General features: G+C 44.4%; 1 protein-coding gene across 2 annotated transcripts in view; it reads right to left on the reverse strand.

Moving 5' to 3' along the window:
* LOC145341299 (G-protein coupled receptor 22-like) overlaps positions 1 to 18,275 on the reverse strand; it is a 131,739-nt gene that overhangs the window by 80,579 nt on the left and 32,885 nt on the right. The window contains exon 1 of one of the 2 annotated variants that reach the window (XM_080186220.1): positions 11,012 to 11,058. The exons of the other annotated variant lie outside the window; for it this stretch is intronic. The gene's annotated coding sequence lies outside the window, so the exon portion shown is untranslated. Of the gene's footprint in view, positions 1 to 11,011; positions 11,059 to 18,275 lie in introns of those variants that run through there. 2 annotated transcript variants of the gene reach the window in all.

Raw genomic sequence — 18,275 nt, forward strand, 5'->3', positions numbered from 1 at the left:
GGGCACTAAGCTGAGAGTCTATAGAGTAACAATGCTGCCCACCCTGCTCACCATGTGTGAGACTGGACTGTGTACAGCATCATGGCAAGAAACTCAAACATTTTCACTGCAGCTCCTTCAGAAGCTTCTGAAGATGAGATAACAGAAGGATAGCATCAGTGGTAGGGAAGTTATTTGAGAGAATTCTTCGAGACAGGATTTATTCCCACTTGGAAATAAGTGGACATATTAGTGAGAGGCAACATGGCTTAGTGAAGGGGAATTTATCGAGTTTTTCGAGGAAGTGTGAAGATGATTGATGAGGGTAGGGCAGTGGATGTTGTCTACATGGACTTCAGTAAGGCCTTTCACAAGGTCCGTCATGGCAGTCTGGTGCAGAAGGTGAAGTTGCATGGGATCAGAAGTGAGCTGGCAAGGTGGATACAGAGCTGGTTCGGTCAAAGAAGACAGAGGGTAGCAGTGGAAGGGTGTGTTTCTGAATGGAGGGCTGTGACAAGTAGTGTTCCTCAGGGATCAGTGCTGGGACCTTTGCTGTTTGTAATATATATAAATGATTTGGAGGAAAATGTAACTGGATTGATTAGTAAGTTTGCGGATGACACAAAGGTTGGTGGATTTGCAGATAGTGATGAGGACCATCAGAGGATACAGCAGGATATAGATCAGTTGGAGACTTGGGCAGAGAGATGGCAGATGGAGTTTAATCCAGACAAATGTGAGGTAATGCATTTTGGAATGTCTAATAAAGATAGGAAATATACAGTAAATGGCAGAACCCTTAAGAGTATTGATAGGCAAAGAGGTCTAGGTGAATAGGCACGCAGGTCACTGAAAGTGGCAATGCAGGTGGAGAAGATAATCAAGAAGACATATGGCATGCTTGCCTTCATCGGTCGGGATATTGAGTTTAAAATCAGCAAGTCGTGTTGATAGTTTATAGAACCTTAGCGAGGCCGCACTTGGAATATAGTGTTCCATTCTCGTCGCCACACTACCAGAAGGGTGTGGAGGCTTTGGAGAGGATACAGAAAAGATTTACTAGGATGTTGCCTGGTATGGAGGGCATTAGCTATGAGGAGAGGTTGGAGAAACTTGGTTTGTTCTCACTGGAGCGATGGAGGTTGAGGGGGAGATCTGATAGAAGTCTACAAGATTATGAGAGGCACGGATAGAGTGGATAGTCAGAAGCTTTTTCCCAGGGTGGAAGAGTCAGTTACTAGGAGGCGTAGGTTTAAGGTGAGAGGGGCAAGTTTTAAAAGAGATGCATAAGACAGATTTTTAACACAGAGAGTGATGGGTGCCTGGAACTTGTTGCCGGGGAAGGTAGTGGAAGCAGATATGGTAGTGACTTTTAAGGGGTGTCTTGACAAGTATGTGAATGAGTTGGGAATAGAGGGATATGGGCCCTGGAAGGGTAGGGGATTTTAGTTCAGTATGTTTGGTGTAGGCTTGGAGGGCCAAAGGGCCTGTTCCTGTGCTGTAATTTTCTTTGTACTTTGTCCTTTGAAAATCACAGACACTGAGGGGCTGTCGCAAGCCAGAATAACGAACATCCAGACCACACAGAATCAGTCACAACTGGACTGACCTAGCGCGAATAGCCGACAGTCACTCACCACAGTGACTCTGGAGGTTTTTAAGTGTGCTGTGCTTGAATGATCCTGATAGAAATTGTTACAGACACTCTGAAAGCTTCATTTGGGAGTTTTGATTTGGATTTTGTTTTCCTGGGAGAAGTGTGTCCAGGAATGCTGCCCCTGGAGAGCCAAATAAAAAACAGGGCGACCTGCTGTGACAGCAAACACACATCAGGTGAGAGCCAATTCCAAAAAAACCAACTGCCATCCATGGCCTTATTGACCTCACAATGACTCTGTCAACCATGAGAGTTTACAGAGCTTCCTCCTCATAAACTGCTGCCCTTGGAAACCTGCCACTTTCCCTTACATGCCACAGGAACAAGCTGTGATACTCACCACACAGAATCATGAAATCCTACAGTGCCGAAGAAGGTCATTCGGCCCATCAAATCTGCACCAACCACAACCTCACCCAGGCCCTATCCCCACAATCCCCATGTATTTACCCTAGCTTGGCCCTCTGACATTAACGGGCAATTTGGCACGGCCCATCCACCTAACCCATATATCTTTGGACTGTGGGAGAAAACCGGAGCACCCAGAGTCAACCCACACAGATACGGGGAGAACGTGCAAACTCCACACAGACAGTAACTCAAGCCAGGAATCAAACCTGGGTTCCTGTGAGGCAGCAGTGCTAACCACTGTGTCACCGTGCTGCCCACACATCCTTTCTCTGTGATATCTGAGGCAAAATGAGGCTGTGGCACCAAATTCCTCCTCAATCCTCCTCACCAGAATACAGCATCTCACCTCCACCAAATAGCCACCAACCTGGAGATAATTTAAAACTGAAATCACTCCAACTTTAGTCATTGAGCTCCAGCACCTACCATGGATAACCAAGGAAGCTAGGGAGGATATTGAAAATGGAAATAGATGCAGAATGCAAAAAAGATGGACTAAAAATAATCAGGAAAGAGAAATTAAACTTTGAGGGCAAGCTAGCAAGAAACAGAACAACAGAAAAGAGCTTCTTTAAGCACAGGGAAGTAAAAAAAAGTATTAGATGCTTTGAAAATGAAACTGGGGAAGTAATTCATAGAATCCCTACAGTGCAGAGGAGGCCATTTGGCTCATCGAGTCTGCACCGACATTCTGACAGAGTTTCTAGGCCCACTCCCTACCCAATCCCTGTGACCCCGCACATTTACCATGGCTAATCCATCTAAACTAACATTTTAGGACACTAAGGGTCAATTTAGCATGGTCAATTAACCTAACCAGCACACCTTTGCATTGTGGGGGGAAATCGTCCCAGAAATAGTAAAAAATACAGTGCAGGAATTAAATGCATTCATCATCACCAGAGAAGGAGTTTTAGGCAAACTAATTGGGTTAAAGGCTGACAAGTATCCTGGAGCTAACTATCTGCATCCCAGGACTATAAAGGAGGCAACTACAGAGATCTGATACATTGGGAGTCATTTCCAACAATCCTTGGATTCTGGAACTGTGCCATAGGATTGGAAAACTGTCAATGTTTAAAAAAGGAAGAAGGAAATGCAGGAAATTACAGGCCAGTTAGTCTAACTTCAGTTATTGGAAAAATATTCAAATTGGTCATTAAGGAGAAGCATTGCATTTAGGAAGTTATGACCTGATTATGAAGGAGAAATCATATCTGACAAATTTGCTACAATTCTTTGAAGAGCTATCAGTCAGGATAGATAGAGGAGAACCAGTCGATGTCATATATTTGGATTGGTATTGCTGCAACTGTACAAGGTACCAGTGAGGCCACATTTCAAATATTGTATAATTCTGGTCCCCTTATTTAAGGAAAGATATATTACCCCTGGAGACATTACAGAGGAGGTTTACCAGGATGATCCCGGGGATGGAGGGTCTGACAGAGGAGGAAATTTTAAACAGGTTGGGATTCTATTCCTTGGAGTTCAGAAGAATGAGATGGTAAGATTGAAACATAGAAGATTCTTAGGTGATTAGACAGGGTAAATGTTGGGAGGATGTTTCCCTCATGGGAGAGTGCAAGAATGGAGGACAGATTCGCAGAGTAAGGGAGTGCTCATTTAAGGCGGATTTGAGAAAGAATTTCCTCTCTGAGAGAGTAGTGAATCTTTGGAATTGTTTATCCCAGGAAGCTGTGGAGGCCAGGATCTTGAACATTTTCAAAGCTGTGATTGACAGGTTTTAATGAGTTGGGGAATTAAGGTTTATATGCATGAGGCAGTAATGTGGACTTAGTGAGGGTTAGACCAGCCATGATCCTATTAAATGGCAGAGCAGTCTCTAAGAGCGGAATGGCCTATCCCTGTCCCTATTTCTCATGGTCTTAGTACTGCAGATGTTGCTTGTGTATGCACTCACTCAGAAACTGAGCTTCAAATTATTGTTGACTCCAAAATGTACGAGAAGATATTTAGAAAAGGAAGGCCCTCTTCCAATCAGCAACACACCTCCCATCATCCATTCAGATCCTGGATAATGTGGACTATTTTCTGTATCTTGGGAGCCTCTTCTTGCTGAAGGCAAACATCAATAATGGAATATTTTGCCATCTCTGGTGAGCCACCTCAGTCTTCAGCCACGCAAGGAAAAGAATATTCGAAGACCAGGATCTCAAACCTGAGCCTCTGATCCTGGTTTACTGATGGCAGATTTCCCACGCTCTGGTCTGCTTTACAGACTTGGATAACTACTACCGCAGAGTACTGGAGAGTCCTCATCAATGGGACCTTCACAAGATCCTCCAAATCCAATGGCGAGCAAGATGGTCTGATAGCAGTATCCTTTCCCAAGCCAACTTGCCCAGTGTCAAGGCACCAATCACTGAAAACCAGTTTCACTGGGCAGCACGCATGCCTCTTGTTAGAACGCTGAAGCAACTGCTCCAGTCAAAACTTGGTCAAGCTGAAAAATCCCAGGAAGTCTGTGGAATGTATTCAGGATGTCCTCAAAACATCACTGACGAGGTCAAATGTCCCAAATGACTCAGGGGAGTTCCTGGCTTGTGCAAACCAGAATGGAGGAATACAGCTGAAAAATGACGTGGGCCTGCAGCTGGGATTCTCTGACCTCTCCCACCCTGGGATCCTCTGATTCTCCGACATCGCCTGTGGCTGGGATTCTCCAACCTCATCCGCAGCTGGGATTCTCCGACCTCGCCTGTGGCTGGGATTCTCCAACCTCGCCCGCAGCTTGGATTTTCCAACCTCTCCCACTCTGGGATTCTCCAACCTCATCCGCAGCTGGGATTCTCCGACCTCGCCCACAGCTGGGATTTTCCAGCCTCTCCCACTCGGGGATTCTCCAATCTTGTCCACGGCTGGGATTCTCTGACCTCGCCTGCGGCTGGGATTCTCCTATCAGCTCGTGGCTGGGATTCTCCAACCTCAACTACAGCCAGGATTCTCCGACCTTGCCCGTGGTTGGGATTCTCCAACCTCGCCCATGGCTGGGATTCTCCGACCTTGTCCATGGCTGGGATCCTCCGACCTTGTCCATGGCCGGGGTTCTCTGACTTTGTCCATAGCTGGGGTTCTCTGACCTTGTCCGTGGCTGGGATTCTCTGATCTGGCCCACGACCGGAGTTCTCTGACCTGGCCTGTGACCGGGATTCTCTACTGTCACCTGTGAACCGGATTCTCCAGTCCTGTTGCTGTTAATGGAGTTTTGGTTGAATGCAAGTTTCTGCATTCCCACTGGCAGTAGTGGCAGGTGTCCGACATTGGAAAATTCTGGCCATGTGGCCAAAACTTGTTCTTTTGAACTTTTTCCGTCCAGAATCAGAACAAAACCAAATCTCAAAACAAACAACAATTTGTATGGGTGACGATAGTGTGCTCTTGATATAGTTTATGTTTCTGTAGAATGTTTTAAGGTACAGCTTTATTCTACAGGCAGTCAGCGTGTTTGGAGAGAATACAGGTCAGATGCCATGCAGCATGATAATTACTCATTTTATCCATGTTGTGTTTATTTAGGAGAGTGGTAACGGATGTTTGTTTACATAAAAAAGGCTGCCTGCGTGTTTTTTAATTAAGAAATGGAATGTGAGTTTAGGTACACAGGGTCATGTGATAATGTGGTTAATTGGAGGTGCTAGGCTTTTGGCCAAAAAAGTTTCTTTTTCATGTTTAGAGTTGCTGACTGGAGCTGTTTAAAGACAGAAGTCTACCTTCTCTCTTTTCCCAAAATCTCTCTGCAGATCTCTCTTCTTTAAATACATAAAGGGCAAAAGAGTAACTAGGGAGAGAGTAGGCCCTCTTAAGGATCAACAAGGCGATGATCTTTGCATCGTCGATGGAGACGGGAGAGGTTCCGGAGGATTGGAGGATTGCAGATGTGATTCCTATTTTCAAGAAAGGGAACAGGGATAGCCCGGGAAATTACTGACCAGTGAGTCTGACCTCAGTGGTTGGTAAGTTGATGGAGAGGATTCTGAGAGACAAGATTTATGAGCATTTAGATAAGTTTAGATGATCAGAAATAGTCAGCACGGCTTTGTCAAGGGCAGGTCGTGCCTTACGAGCCTAGTTGAGTTCTTTGAAAATGTGACTGAACACATTGACGAAGGAAGAGCGGTGGACGTGGTTTACATGGACTTCAGCAAGGCGTTTGATAAGGTCCCCCATGCAAGACTTCTTGAGAAGGTGAGAGGGCATGGTATCCAAGGGGCTTTGGCTTTGTGGATCCAGAACTGGCTTGCCTGCAGAAGGCAGAGAGTAGTTGTGGATGGGTCTTTTTCTGCATGGAGGTTGGTCACCAGTGGAGTGCCCTAGGGATCTGTTCTAGGACCCTTGCTGTTTGTCATTTTCATAAATGACCTGGATGAGGAAGTGGAGGGATGGGTTAGTATGAAGGTTGGTGGTGTTGTGGATAGTCTGGAGGGATGTCAGAAGTTGCAGCATGATATAGATAGGATGCAAGACTGGGCAGAGAAGTGGCAGATGGACTTCAACATGGATCAATGTGTGGTGGTCCATTTTGGCAGGACCAATGGGATGAAGGAGTACAGTATCAAGGGCAGGACTCTTAGCTGGGTTGAAGAGCAGAAGGACTTTGGGGTCCGGGTCCATAGGACTCTTAAATAGGCCTTGCAGGTGGAGGATGTGGTAAAGAAGGCGTATGGTGTACTGGCCTTCATTAATCGAAGGATTGAGTTTAGGAGTTGGGAGGTAATGCTGCAACTTTATAAGATCCTTGTCAGACCCCACTTGGAGTACTGTGTGCAGTTCCGATCGCTTCACTACAGGAAGGATGTGGAAGCTATTGAGAGGGTGCAGAGGAGATTTACAAGGATGTTGCCTGGATTGGGAGGCATGCCTCATGAAGATAGGTTGAGGGAGCTAGGTCTCTTCTCCCTGGAGAGACGAAGGTTGAGAGGCGACCTGATAGAGGTTTATAAAATGTTGAGAGGAATAGATAGGGTGGATTCTCGGAGGCTATTTCCCAGGGCTGAAATGGTCGCTACGAGAGGACACAGGTTTAAGGTGCGGGGAGGCAAGTACAGAGGAGATGTTAGGGGTAAGCTTTTCACTCAGAGGGTGGTGAGTGAGTGGAATCAGCTGCCGTCGGTGTTGGTAGAGGCGAACTCGCTGGGGTCTTTTAAAAGACTTCTGGATGAGTATATGGGATGTAATGGGATTGGGAGCTACAGATAGTTCTATGGCTTGGTAGGTATGGATGTGATCGGCGCAACTTGTGGGCCGAAGGGCCTGTTTGTGCTGTAGTGTTCTATGTTCTAAGGTCATCTATGTGGCTCCACTAGAGATGTAATTTAATTACATCAATTAATTAATTGATTAATTTTTGATTTAGAAATCCTAAATGAGTATTTCTCATCAGTATTTACTATTGAGAAAGGCATGAGCATTAGGGAACTTGGGGAAATAAATAGTGATATTTTGAGGAGTGTACGTATTACAGAGAAGGAGCTGCTGGATGTCTTAAAGCGCATCAAGATAGATAAATCCCCAGGACCTGATGAAGTGTATCCCAGGACAGTGTGGGAGGCTAGGGAGGAAATTGTGGGTCCCCAGCAGAGATGTTTGAACCATTGATAGTCACAGGTGAGGTGCCTGAAGATTGGATGGTGGCAAATGTTATGTCTTTGTTTAAGAAGGGCTGCAGAGAAAAGCTTTGGAACTACAGACTGGTGAGCCTAACATCAGTAGTGAGTAAGTTGTTGGAAGGTATTCTGAGAGACAGGATTTACAGGCATTTAGAGAGGCAAGGACAGATTAGGCACAGTCCACAAGGCTTTGTGAGTGGAAAATCATATCTCAAATTTGTTTAAGTTTTTTGAGGGGGTAACCAAGAAGGTAGACGAGGGCAGTGCAGTTGATGTTGTCTAAATGGACTTTAGCAACATCTTTGACAAGGTTCCACATGGTAGGTTGTTGCATAAAGTTAAATCTCACAGGATCCAGGGTGAGATAGCCAATTGGATACAAAATTGGCTTGATGACGGAAGACAGAGGGTGGTTGTAGAGGGTTGTTTTTCAAACTGGAGGCCTGTGACCAGTAGTGTGCCTCAGGGATCAGTGCTGGGCCCACTGCTATTTGTCATTTATATTGATGATTTGGATGAGAATTAGTAGGCATGGTTAGTAAGTTTGCAGACGACACCAAGATTTGTGATATAGTGGACAGTGAAGGTTATCTAGGATTGTGACGGGATCTTGATCAATTGGGCCAGTGGGCTGATGAATGGCAGATGGAGTTTAATTTAGATAAATGTGAGGTGATGCATTTTGGTAGATTGAACCAGGGCAGGACTTACTCAGTTAATGGTAGAGTTATAGAACAAAGAGATTTAGGGGTACAGGTTCATAACTCCTTGATATTATTAAACGAGGAAGAGTGCAGAAAAGATTTACTAGGATGCTACTGGGACTTGATGGTTTGAGTTATGAGAGGCTGGATAAACTGGAACTTTTTTTTGCAAGGCACATAGGAGGCTTATGGGCGATCTTATAGGATGGCACGGTTGCACAGTGGTTAGCGCTGCTGTCTCACAGCGCCAGGGACCTGGGTTCGATTCCCAGCTTGGGTCACTGTCTGTGTGGAGTCTGCACACTGTCTCATGGGTTTCCTCTGGGTTCTCCAGTTTCGTCCCACGGTCTGAAATACACATTGGTTAGGTGCATTGGTCAAGCTAAATTCTCCCTCAGTGTACCCGAACAGGTACTGGAGTGTGGCGACTAAGCGATTTTCACAATAACTTCATGTAGTGTTAATGTATGCCTATGAAAGTATTGGGTTCATATCACATTACCTGTAACCCACACGACATACCTGGGCTAGCGAAATCTCACTAACTGTCATGGCTTGAGACAATTCACGCCTCTTTAACCTGTACTTAACCCTCTCTCCACTCACATTGTCTGCACTTATAAAGATTTTTTTACCTGTTAAGACTCACTTTTCAACCATTACCTTGTAAATTGAGTTTGTGTCTCTATGAGCCCTGTTTGTGAACCCAATCCTCCACTCACCGGATGAAGGGCAGCGCTCTGAGAGCTCATGCCACCAAATAAACCTGTTGGACTGTAACCTGGGGTTATGAGACTTCTTATAGTTAAGAAAGCCCACCAATGCCTCTAGTTTCGCAGAAGACTAAGGAAATTCGGCGTGTCTGCTACGACTCTCACAAGCTTTTACAGATATGGCATGGAATGCATTCTTTCTGGTTGTATCACAGCTTGGTATGGCTGCTGCTCTGCCCAAGACCACAAGAAACTATAAAGGATTGTGAACAAAGGCCAGTCCATCACACAAACCAACCTCCCATCCATCGACTGTGTCTACACTTCCTGCTGCCTCAGTAAACCAGCCAGCATTATCAAGGACCCCACACACCCTGGACATGCACTTTTCCACCTTCTTCCATTGGGAAAAAGATACAAAAGTTTGAGGTCATGTCCCCATTGATTCAAGAACAGCTTCTTCCCTGCTGCCATTAAGTTGATCTTTCTCTACATCCTAGCTATGACTGTAACACTATGTTCTACACCCTCTCCTTTCCTTTTCCATGTACGATATGCTTTGTATGTATAGCGCAAAAAAAAATTTCACGTGACACTTAAAAGTGCATGTGACAATAATAAATCAAATATAAAAAAAAATGACAGCAATGCAGTGTCCACGTGTTTGTTTGATATTGCTACCCTTTCACTGATGTACCCGATGGGCTTAACCTGATGTTCACTGATGGGGGCGACACAGTGGTCAGCACTGCTGCTTCACAATGTCAGGGACCCAGGTTCGATTCCTGTCTTGGGTGACTGTGTGGAGTTTGCACATCCTACCCGTGTCTGCGTGGGTTTCCTTTGGGTGCTCCAGTTTCCTCCCACAGTCCAAAGATGTGCAGGTGAGGTGAATTGGCCATACTAAATTCGCACTCAGTGTACCCGAACAGGTGCCGGAGTGTGGCGACTAGGGGATTTTCACAGTAACTTTGTTGCAATGTGAATGTAAGCCTAATTGTGACTGATAAATAAACATTAACTTTTAATTTTAACCTTTCAAAGAGATCATTGGCATTTCCACCGTATCAGCGTCTCATTCTGATATAGACACATCGCTATTGTCTGTATTTACTGAACCTTATCAGCAACCCAGTAAATAGGGCCCGAGCCATTTGCTCACTGTGCAAGCCTGATGCTGAATACGGTACATCATCAAAACCAATCTGTGGGATAACGGCTACTGGGATCAGATCATCACTCACTACATTTCAAACTCATCAACGGGCCTGAGGCTGCCAGTTCCCACCCTAACAATGCCCAGTCTATCTCCGGTTAGCCAGGAAGGGTAATTCCTTCACAGGATGTGGGCACCGCTGTCTGAGCCAGCATTTATTGTTCATGCCTAATTGCGTTGGACTGAACAGATGATCCCGCCCATTACATCTAATGTTAGAAATGATTCTGTGATTGGACAGTACTTGCTGAATAATTCTGATTGGAATTATATAAACAATTTGTGATTGACAGTCAGGTTCACGATGTGACTCATCCATTCTTGTTGCAGATACAGATGTTCATATGGAGAGTCCTGTCCTCTGCAGCCAAATGGTACATATCTAGGCTTTGAACTTTTTGTATAAATTAAAACATAGCGGACAGTTATTTCCTGGTGCATTCACCACCCTGATTCTTCAACACGTCAGAGCAGATTTGCCAACTAATCAGCACCCCATTTTCTTCGGTAGTCTGAACTGTTTTTTCCTATCAGATTGGAATTCTTGACTATCTGTCTTGATGAGTACAAGGTGAAAAGCTTCAACAATGTATCTCTTTTTTCAGCAGAATGGAGAAGATTCATTTAGAAAGGCACCAAAGATTGAGAAACTCCCTTGGGAATGTAATGTGAATTTGAGGTGTCAGAGAAAGTTCACAAACCTCCAAACTGGTCTATCCAGTCCTCCAAACAGCACCTGTCCTGCTTGTAGCAGAGTCTGCAGATTGTGCAGTGGATTATCATCCATCTCAGAACTGAAGTGGGAGCAAATCATCCTCCGTCGCCAGGGACTGTGTAAGGAGGAGGAGGTAAAACCTGTGGATTTTTGGTTTGGTACATGCCAGACAAATTTATTCTGATAATGAACAATTAGACACGATCTAGACTATCAAAGAGATAAGTTATTATTAACACAGAAGCTGTTTAGCAAAATAAATCCCAGGATTGATTCCAATTGGAATTTCACTTTTTAACAATTCCTGATCATGAATTGTTAATAAAAGGAGAGAAATTCATCCCTGATTGCCAGCCTCTGACCTGCTCTGGTCGCCTCTGTGCCTATTTATTTCTATATAATTCTCACACAAATTGATCATTGATCACAACATTTACAATAATTGTGAAATGCACACTCATCAGCACTTAATGAATTGTTTCATTGATGGTGGAGGTTTTAACTTTTGTTGGAAGGTTGAATGTTTGTACATGGCTGGTTCAATCCAGTTTCTGGTCAATGGTAACTCCCAGGATGTCAATAGTGGGGGATCCAGTGATGGGAATGCCATTGAATGTTATGGGGAGATAGCTAAGAGTGTGTCTGGTTGAAGATATCATTAATTATAAGAAATTATAAGAAATGCTCTAAGAAATGTGGAAACCATGTGAGTGCCTCTTGAAAAGAGGCTGAATTGTTGATATAAGTCATGCACTGAATTATTAGACAGGAGCTAGGCTGTTAGTGAGACTTTTTATCATGCTGCATTTCTCACTTTTACAGTCCACACTCAAAATTGTGAATCAATCAACCTTTCACTTCCTGAAGTACTGAGCAAGGGAAAACACCTTCAGTATTCATAAGAACATAAGAACATAAGAAATAGGAGCAGGAGTAGGCCATCTAGCCCTTCGAGCCTGCCCCGCCATTCAATAAGATCATGGCTGATCTGTCGTGGCTCAGTTCCACTTTCCCGCCCTCTCCCCATAACCCTTAATCCCCTCTCTTATCAAGAACCCATCAACCCACTTCTTAAAAATATTTAGCAAGGCAGCCTCCACCACTTCAACGGGCAGAGAATTCCAGAGATTCACCACCCTTTGAGTGAAGAAGTTCCTCCTCAACTCCGTTCTAAACCGCCTCCCCTTTATCTTGAGGCTGTGCCCCCTAGTCCTACTGTCTTTTTTGAGCGGGAAGAGTCTCTCCACCTCTATCCTATCCATCCCATTCATCATCTTATACGTCTCAATGAGATCTCTCCTCATTCTTCTAAACTCTAACGAGTACAAGCCTAGTTTATTCAGCCTCTCCTCATAGCTCAACCCCCTCAACTCCGGTATCAGCCTAGTAAACCTCCTCTGCACTCCCTCCAAGGCCAAAATATCCTTGCGCAGGTGCGGCGCCCAAAACTGCACACAGTACTCCAGCTGCGGCCTCACCAATGCCCTATACAGCTGCAGCAAGACCTCCCTACTTTTATATTCAATCCCCCTCGCTATAAAGGCCAGCATTCCATTCGCCTTCCTGACCACCTGCTGCACCTGCAAGCTGGGTTTTTGCGACTCATGCACAAGGACCCCGAGGTCCCTCTGCACCGTCGCCTGCTGCAGTTTTTCGCCCCGTAAGTAATAGTCCTTCCTACCATTCTTCCTACCAAAGTGGACCACCTCACACTTGCCAACATTAAATTCCATTTGCCATTTCCTGGCCCATTCGCCCAGCCTATCTAGATCCTTCTGCAGACTCTCCACACCCTCCGCACAATTTGCCTTTCCCCCAATCTTGGTGTCATCAGCAAATTTCGACACCCTGCACTCGGTTCCCTCCTCCAGATCATCTATATAAATGGTAAATAGCTGAGGCCCCAGCACCGACCCCTGGGGCACCCCACTAGTCACCATCCGCCAATCCGAATAGCACCCATTGACCCCCACTCTCTGTCTCCTATTTGACAACCAATCCTCTATCCACGCTAACACCCTACCCCCAACTCCATGTCCCCTGACCTTCTGCAATAACCTCTTGTGAGGTACCTTGTCAAATGCCTTCTGAAAATCCAGAAAGACCACATCCACCGGCTCTCCTCTATCCACTGCCCTAGACACATCCTCATAGAACTCCAGTAAATTTGTCAGACACGACTTCCCTTTAATGAAACCGTGTTGCGTCTGCCCTATCAAGCAATTCCCTTCAAGATGCCTCGCAATTTCCTCCTTAATGACGGATTCTAACATTTTACCTACCACAGACGTTAAACTAACCGGCCTATAATTCCCCGCCTTTTGCCTGGCACCCTTCTTAAACAACGGCGTAACATTAGCCGTTTTCCAATCTTCCGGCACTTCCCTGGAATCCAGCGATGTCTGGAAAATAACCACCAAGGCATCCACTATAACCTCCGCCATTTCTTTCAGAACCCTCGGATGCATTCCATCCGGTCCTGGGGACTTGTCCACAATCAGCCCCTCCAGTCTGTCGAGCACCACCTCTCTAGTAACAGTAATGTCATTAAGACCCTCCAGTCCTACCACCATTCTGACCAGTGATGGTAAATGACAAGACTTCCCTCTAGGTATGGAGGGTCTTAGCTATAAGGAGAGATTGGGTAAACGGGGGTTGTTCTCCCTGGAAAGATGGAGAATGAGGGGAGACCTAATAGAGGTGTATAAAATAATGAGGGGTATGGATAGGGTGAACAGTGGGAAACTTTTCCCAGGTCAGAAGTGACAAATACGAGGGGTCACAGGTTCAAGGTGAGGGGGGCAAGGTTTAACTCAGATATCAGAGGGACGTATTTTACACAGAAGGTGGTGGGGGCTTGGAATGCACTGCCTTGCAGGGTGGTGGAGTCGGACACGCTGGGATTGTTTAAGACTTATCTGGATAGTCACATGAGCAGACTGGGAATGGAGGATACAAAAGAATGGTCTAGTTGGACCAATGAGTGGCGCAGGCTTGGAGGGCCAAAGGGCCTGTTTCCTGTGCTGTATTGTTCTTTGTTCTAATAGCACTCAGTATTTCCTTCACCGATCCCAGATCCTTCCACTGCGTGATCTTCACTGACATTGAAAACAGAGAATTTCAGTGAGTTATGAACAAGGTCTCTGTGAGCTGTGATCCAGGAACCTCGTGAGAGGCCACTGTGCTCTCTCCTCAATCGTCATATGGTTGGAAAGATTGGCACAGAATTTCTCACTGCACTGTTGGATTCTACAATTTCAGCACATATGTTAGGAGAACTGGCTGTCTCCCTGAATCACTGGCTTGCTAATGAGCTCAATTGCATCACTGACCCCCAAACCTGTCTATGGTAGCAACATCATTTATCGTTAACCTGTTCTTAAAACAAAATCACCGGCTAACATCAGACTGAGAACAGCCCAATCCACTAACGGAGGCTGCAGTATTTCTAAGCAGTCACTCTGTTGGATTGTCAGAATGCTGATTCTTACATGGCTGACATAGATCCACTGGAAATGAAAACCCAGTCTCTGTGTATTTGAAAAATACACAGACACTTTAGGACTGGACCCTTCCCCTGCTGCCCCTAGAATAAAGGGGGAGAGGAATGAAGAGTAATTGGGGAGGAGAAGGAAAATTGTATCCGCCTCTACTACTACCTCTGGCAGCTTGTTCCAGACACTCATCACCCTCTGTATGAAAAAATTGCCCTTCTGGACCCTTTTGTATCTCTCCCCTCTCATCTTAAACCTATGCCCTCTGGTTTTAGACTCCCCTACTTTTGGGAAAAGATATTGACTATCTAGCTGATCTATGCCCCTCATTATTTTATAGACCTCTATAAGATCACCCCTCAACCTCCAATGCTCCAGAGAAAAAAGCCCCTGTCTATTCAACTTCTCTTTATAACTCAATCCATCAAGTCCTGGTAACATCCTAGTAATCCTTTTCTGCACTCTTTCCAGTTTAATAATATCCTTTCTATAATAGGGTGACCAGAACTGTACACAGTATTCAAAGTGTGGCCTTACCAATGCCTTGCACAACTTCAACAAGACATCCCAACTCCTGTATTCAATGAAATAATGACCAATGACCAATGAAACTAAGCATGCCAAATGTCTTCTTCACCACTCTGTCCACCTGTGACTCCACTTTCAAGGAGCTATGAACATGTACCCCTAGATCTCTTTGTTCTGTAACTCTCCCCATTGCCCTCCCATTAACTGAGTAAGTCCTGCCCCCATTCGATCTACTAAAATGCATCACCTTGCAGCAGTGTAAAGTAATTGTATTTGATGAAATACAAGGAGCCAATGAGTGCATGTCCAGCCATTGCCATCACCATTTCCAGGTCATTACACTCTAGAGGTAACTGAAGATGTCTTTAACATTGAGTTACTGAGGATTCTATACTGAGTTGATTGAAAAGTAGATGATCACATCTAGAAGAAGAATTAGACTGGCACAAAGACTTATGATTTCTTCTATTGCTCCACATCAATCTCCAATGAGCAGCTGAGTTGTATTGTTGTGAGAACACAGCTCCCTGTGGATAGGGCTCAGCGCTGGTTATGAGTTGGATTGATGAAGTTCCCTCACTGCATATTAATTGTGTTGTTTTGTACAAAATATCTGTCAATGAATCAACATTTTGCACAACATCTGGAGCACTCCAGCCTTTGAAGCTGGATGTTATAGTTGAATGGTTATGGAACAGAAAACCTATCATGTTGCGCCCATTCCCAGTAAAAACAACTCAGCCAATCCCAATCTCCTGCCTTTCCCCTTTAACCCTGAACACTTTCTGTCTTTAGATTCCTTTTTGAAAGCCTCTGTTAAATCTGTCTTCACCACGCTCTCAGCATTCTGGACATGAATCACTTGCTGTGTGAAATTCCTCCCCATGTTGCCATTGATTCTTTTCTCAAACACCTTCAATCTCTGTCCTCTGGATCTTGTGTCTTGATCTTTTCACCATTGGGAACAGTTTCTGTCCAATCTACCCAGACATATGTACAAACAAATAAACATATGAATTAGGAGCAGGAGTAGGCCTCTTGACTCCTCGAGCCTGCTCCCCCATTCAATAAGATCATGGCTGATCAGATTGTATCTTCAAACCCACATTCCTGCTCATTGCCTGGCACCTGTGAACCTTACTTTGCACTCATCAGTCTCAGTCTGGATGTTGTGTGGGTATTGCTGCATTTAGATATGGACAGTTTCAGTATCTGAGGAACGGTGAATGGTAGGAAGCAAGGTGAGAATGAGTTTAGTTAATGAGTGTGATGTATTGACTCTGGAAATGAGGTGTTTTGTTAACTCCAGTTGCTGTGTATATTTGCTGTTCACAGCTTTGGAGAATGGGAAATTAGCATGGTCTCATTCACGACAGTCATGGTTGTGACAGCAATTGGTTAGTTTTGGGTTTATTACTCACTGATTGGCAGTATTGTTGCCATGGTTCCCTTGAACAAGTGAGCGTAGGCGTGACGATTGTTGTTGAACAATAAGTGTATTGTATTGAGTGTTTATTATGAAATAAATTAGCTCATCACAAATGGTGTCGTGTAGGAGTTATTCATGCCCTCAACAGTGCTGCCTGTGGTTTCAGCATTGTGCCAGAATAGAATATTAATTTCAGTAACAAGTTCAACGGGAGGGAACATCTCAGGCACTCACTGCTTTATAGAATTAAATATCATAAAAATTTGTTCCTACACCAATTGGGCAGCGCAGCTGGTTCCTTCCACCACCGATGCATAGTGATGCTGTGTGAACCATCTACAAGATGCACTGTCAGAACACACCAAGGTTCCTCAGACAGTGGTTAAACCCACGACCACTACCATCTAGAAGCACAAGGGCAGCAGGTACCTAGGGACACCACCACCTAGACGTTCCCCTCCCAATCACTCACTATCCTGACTGGGAAATGTATCACCGTTTCTTCACTGTCACTGGGTCAATATCCTGGAACTTCCTTCCTAACTTACCTACACTACATGGACTATAGCGGTTCAAGAAGGCAGTTCACCACCATCTTCTGAAAAGGCAATTAGGGATGGGTAATAAATGCTGGCCTAGCCAGCGATGCCCATGTCCAATAAATGAAGAACAGCCCTGTGATCGTGGTCTTGCATTTTAACAAGATCAGGCCCAGGTTCAACTGTTTGAAGAAACTTTTCCAATTTCAGAGCAACACAAGGAATGGAAAGCCCCAGGCCAGGATCTAGTTTCACTCCAATTCTCCATGGCATCGGGAAGCAGAGTGTTTCAGGGTGTTATAGAGTCCCATATCAGCGCTGAAGCATGAGTAAAATCTCATTTTCTTCCTTTTTTACTTATTGGAACAAAGAACAGAGAAAAGCTCATGGCACAGAGTGACCATTTGGCCCATCATTTTGCTACTCAGAGATTTGAATCTTACACTATCCCAAAACACACCCAACAGAGCAACTTATAGTCCCTTCTTTTGCAGTTATGTGGTGTATCTTCGTAAGAGGATGAAAGATTTAACGTTCCATAAGGAAATGTTCCATCAGAAATTCTGTAAAGTTTCTTGATTCAATAAGGAGATGTTCCATAAGGAATTACAGAAGCATTCTGCTTTCCATAGGGAATTGTTCCATCGAGAATTCCATAAGGAATCCACATTTCATGTTCAGTAAGAAATCAATAGTTATAGCAAAAGGAATAGGAGGGCACATTCTTCAGAAAGTGATAAATGATATTAAACAAATGCCACCCCTAAATAAGCAAATAACTCAGTTTCATGTTGAGACAGGTTGAATCTAAATTTAAAGAGTTTATGTTTAAATTCATGTCTCCGAGAAAGGGATTCCAGTTGGAAGTGAATGTAGAATTCAAGGGCATAAATTGAAGATAATAGCTGAAATAAAGAATTTTATAGGAATTTATTAAGTGGAATGTGGGACTCACTGACATTGATGTATTAATCATAAGGTCTTTGTGAGGAAAGGAGGAATATTGGGATAAGCAGAAGTGTAGGTAGGAGACCTCTGTCACGGAGAAACACTGATACCAACCTTTAGGGCAAATACCCTTTCTCTGTGTAGTAAATTTTTGTTATTCTATGTAATAGAGAGTTTAACTTCCTTACATTTCCTTATAAATTAAAGACCTTGTCTGGGTATCATGATTTAGGGAATGAAATATTGAAGTATTAATGTGGGAGGGATGGGTGTCAGTGGAAAGGTGGGATTGTGAGAGTGTCTGGGGGAGTA

This window comes from Carcharhinus amblyrhynchos, chromosome 3 (assembly GCF_965287045.1).
Source record: "Carcharhinus amblyrhynchos chromosome 3, sCarAmb.v2.hapA, whole genome shotgun sequence".
Taxonomy (NCBI): domain Eukaryota; kingdom Metazoa; phylum Chordata; class Chondrichthyes; order Carcharhiniformes; family Carcharhinidae; genus Carcharhinus; species Carcharhinus amblyrhynchos.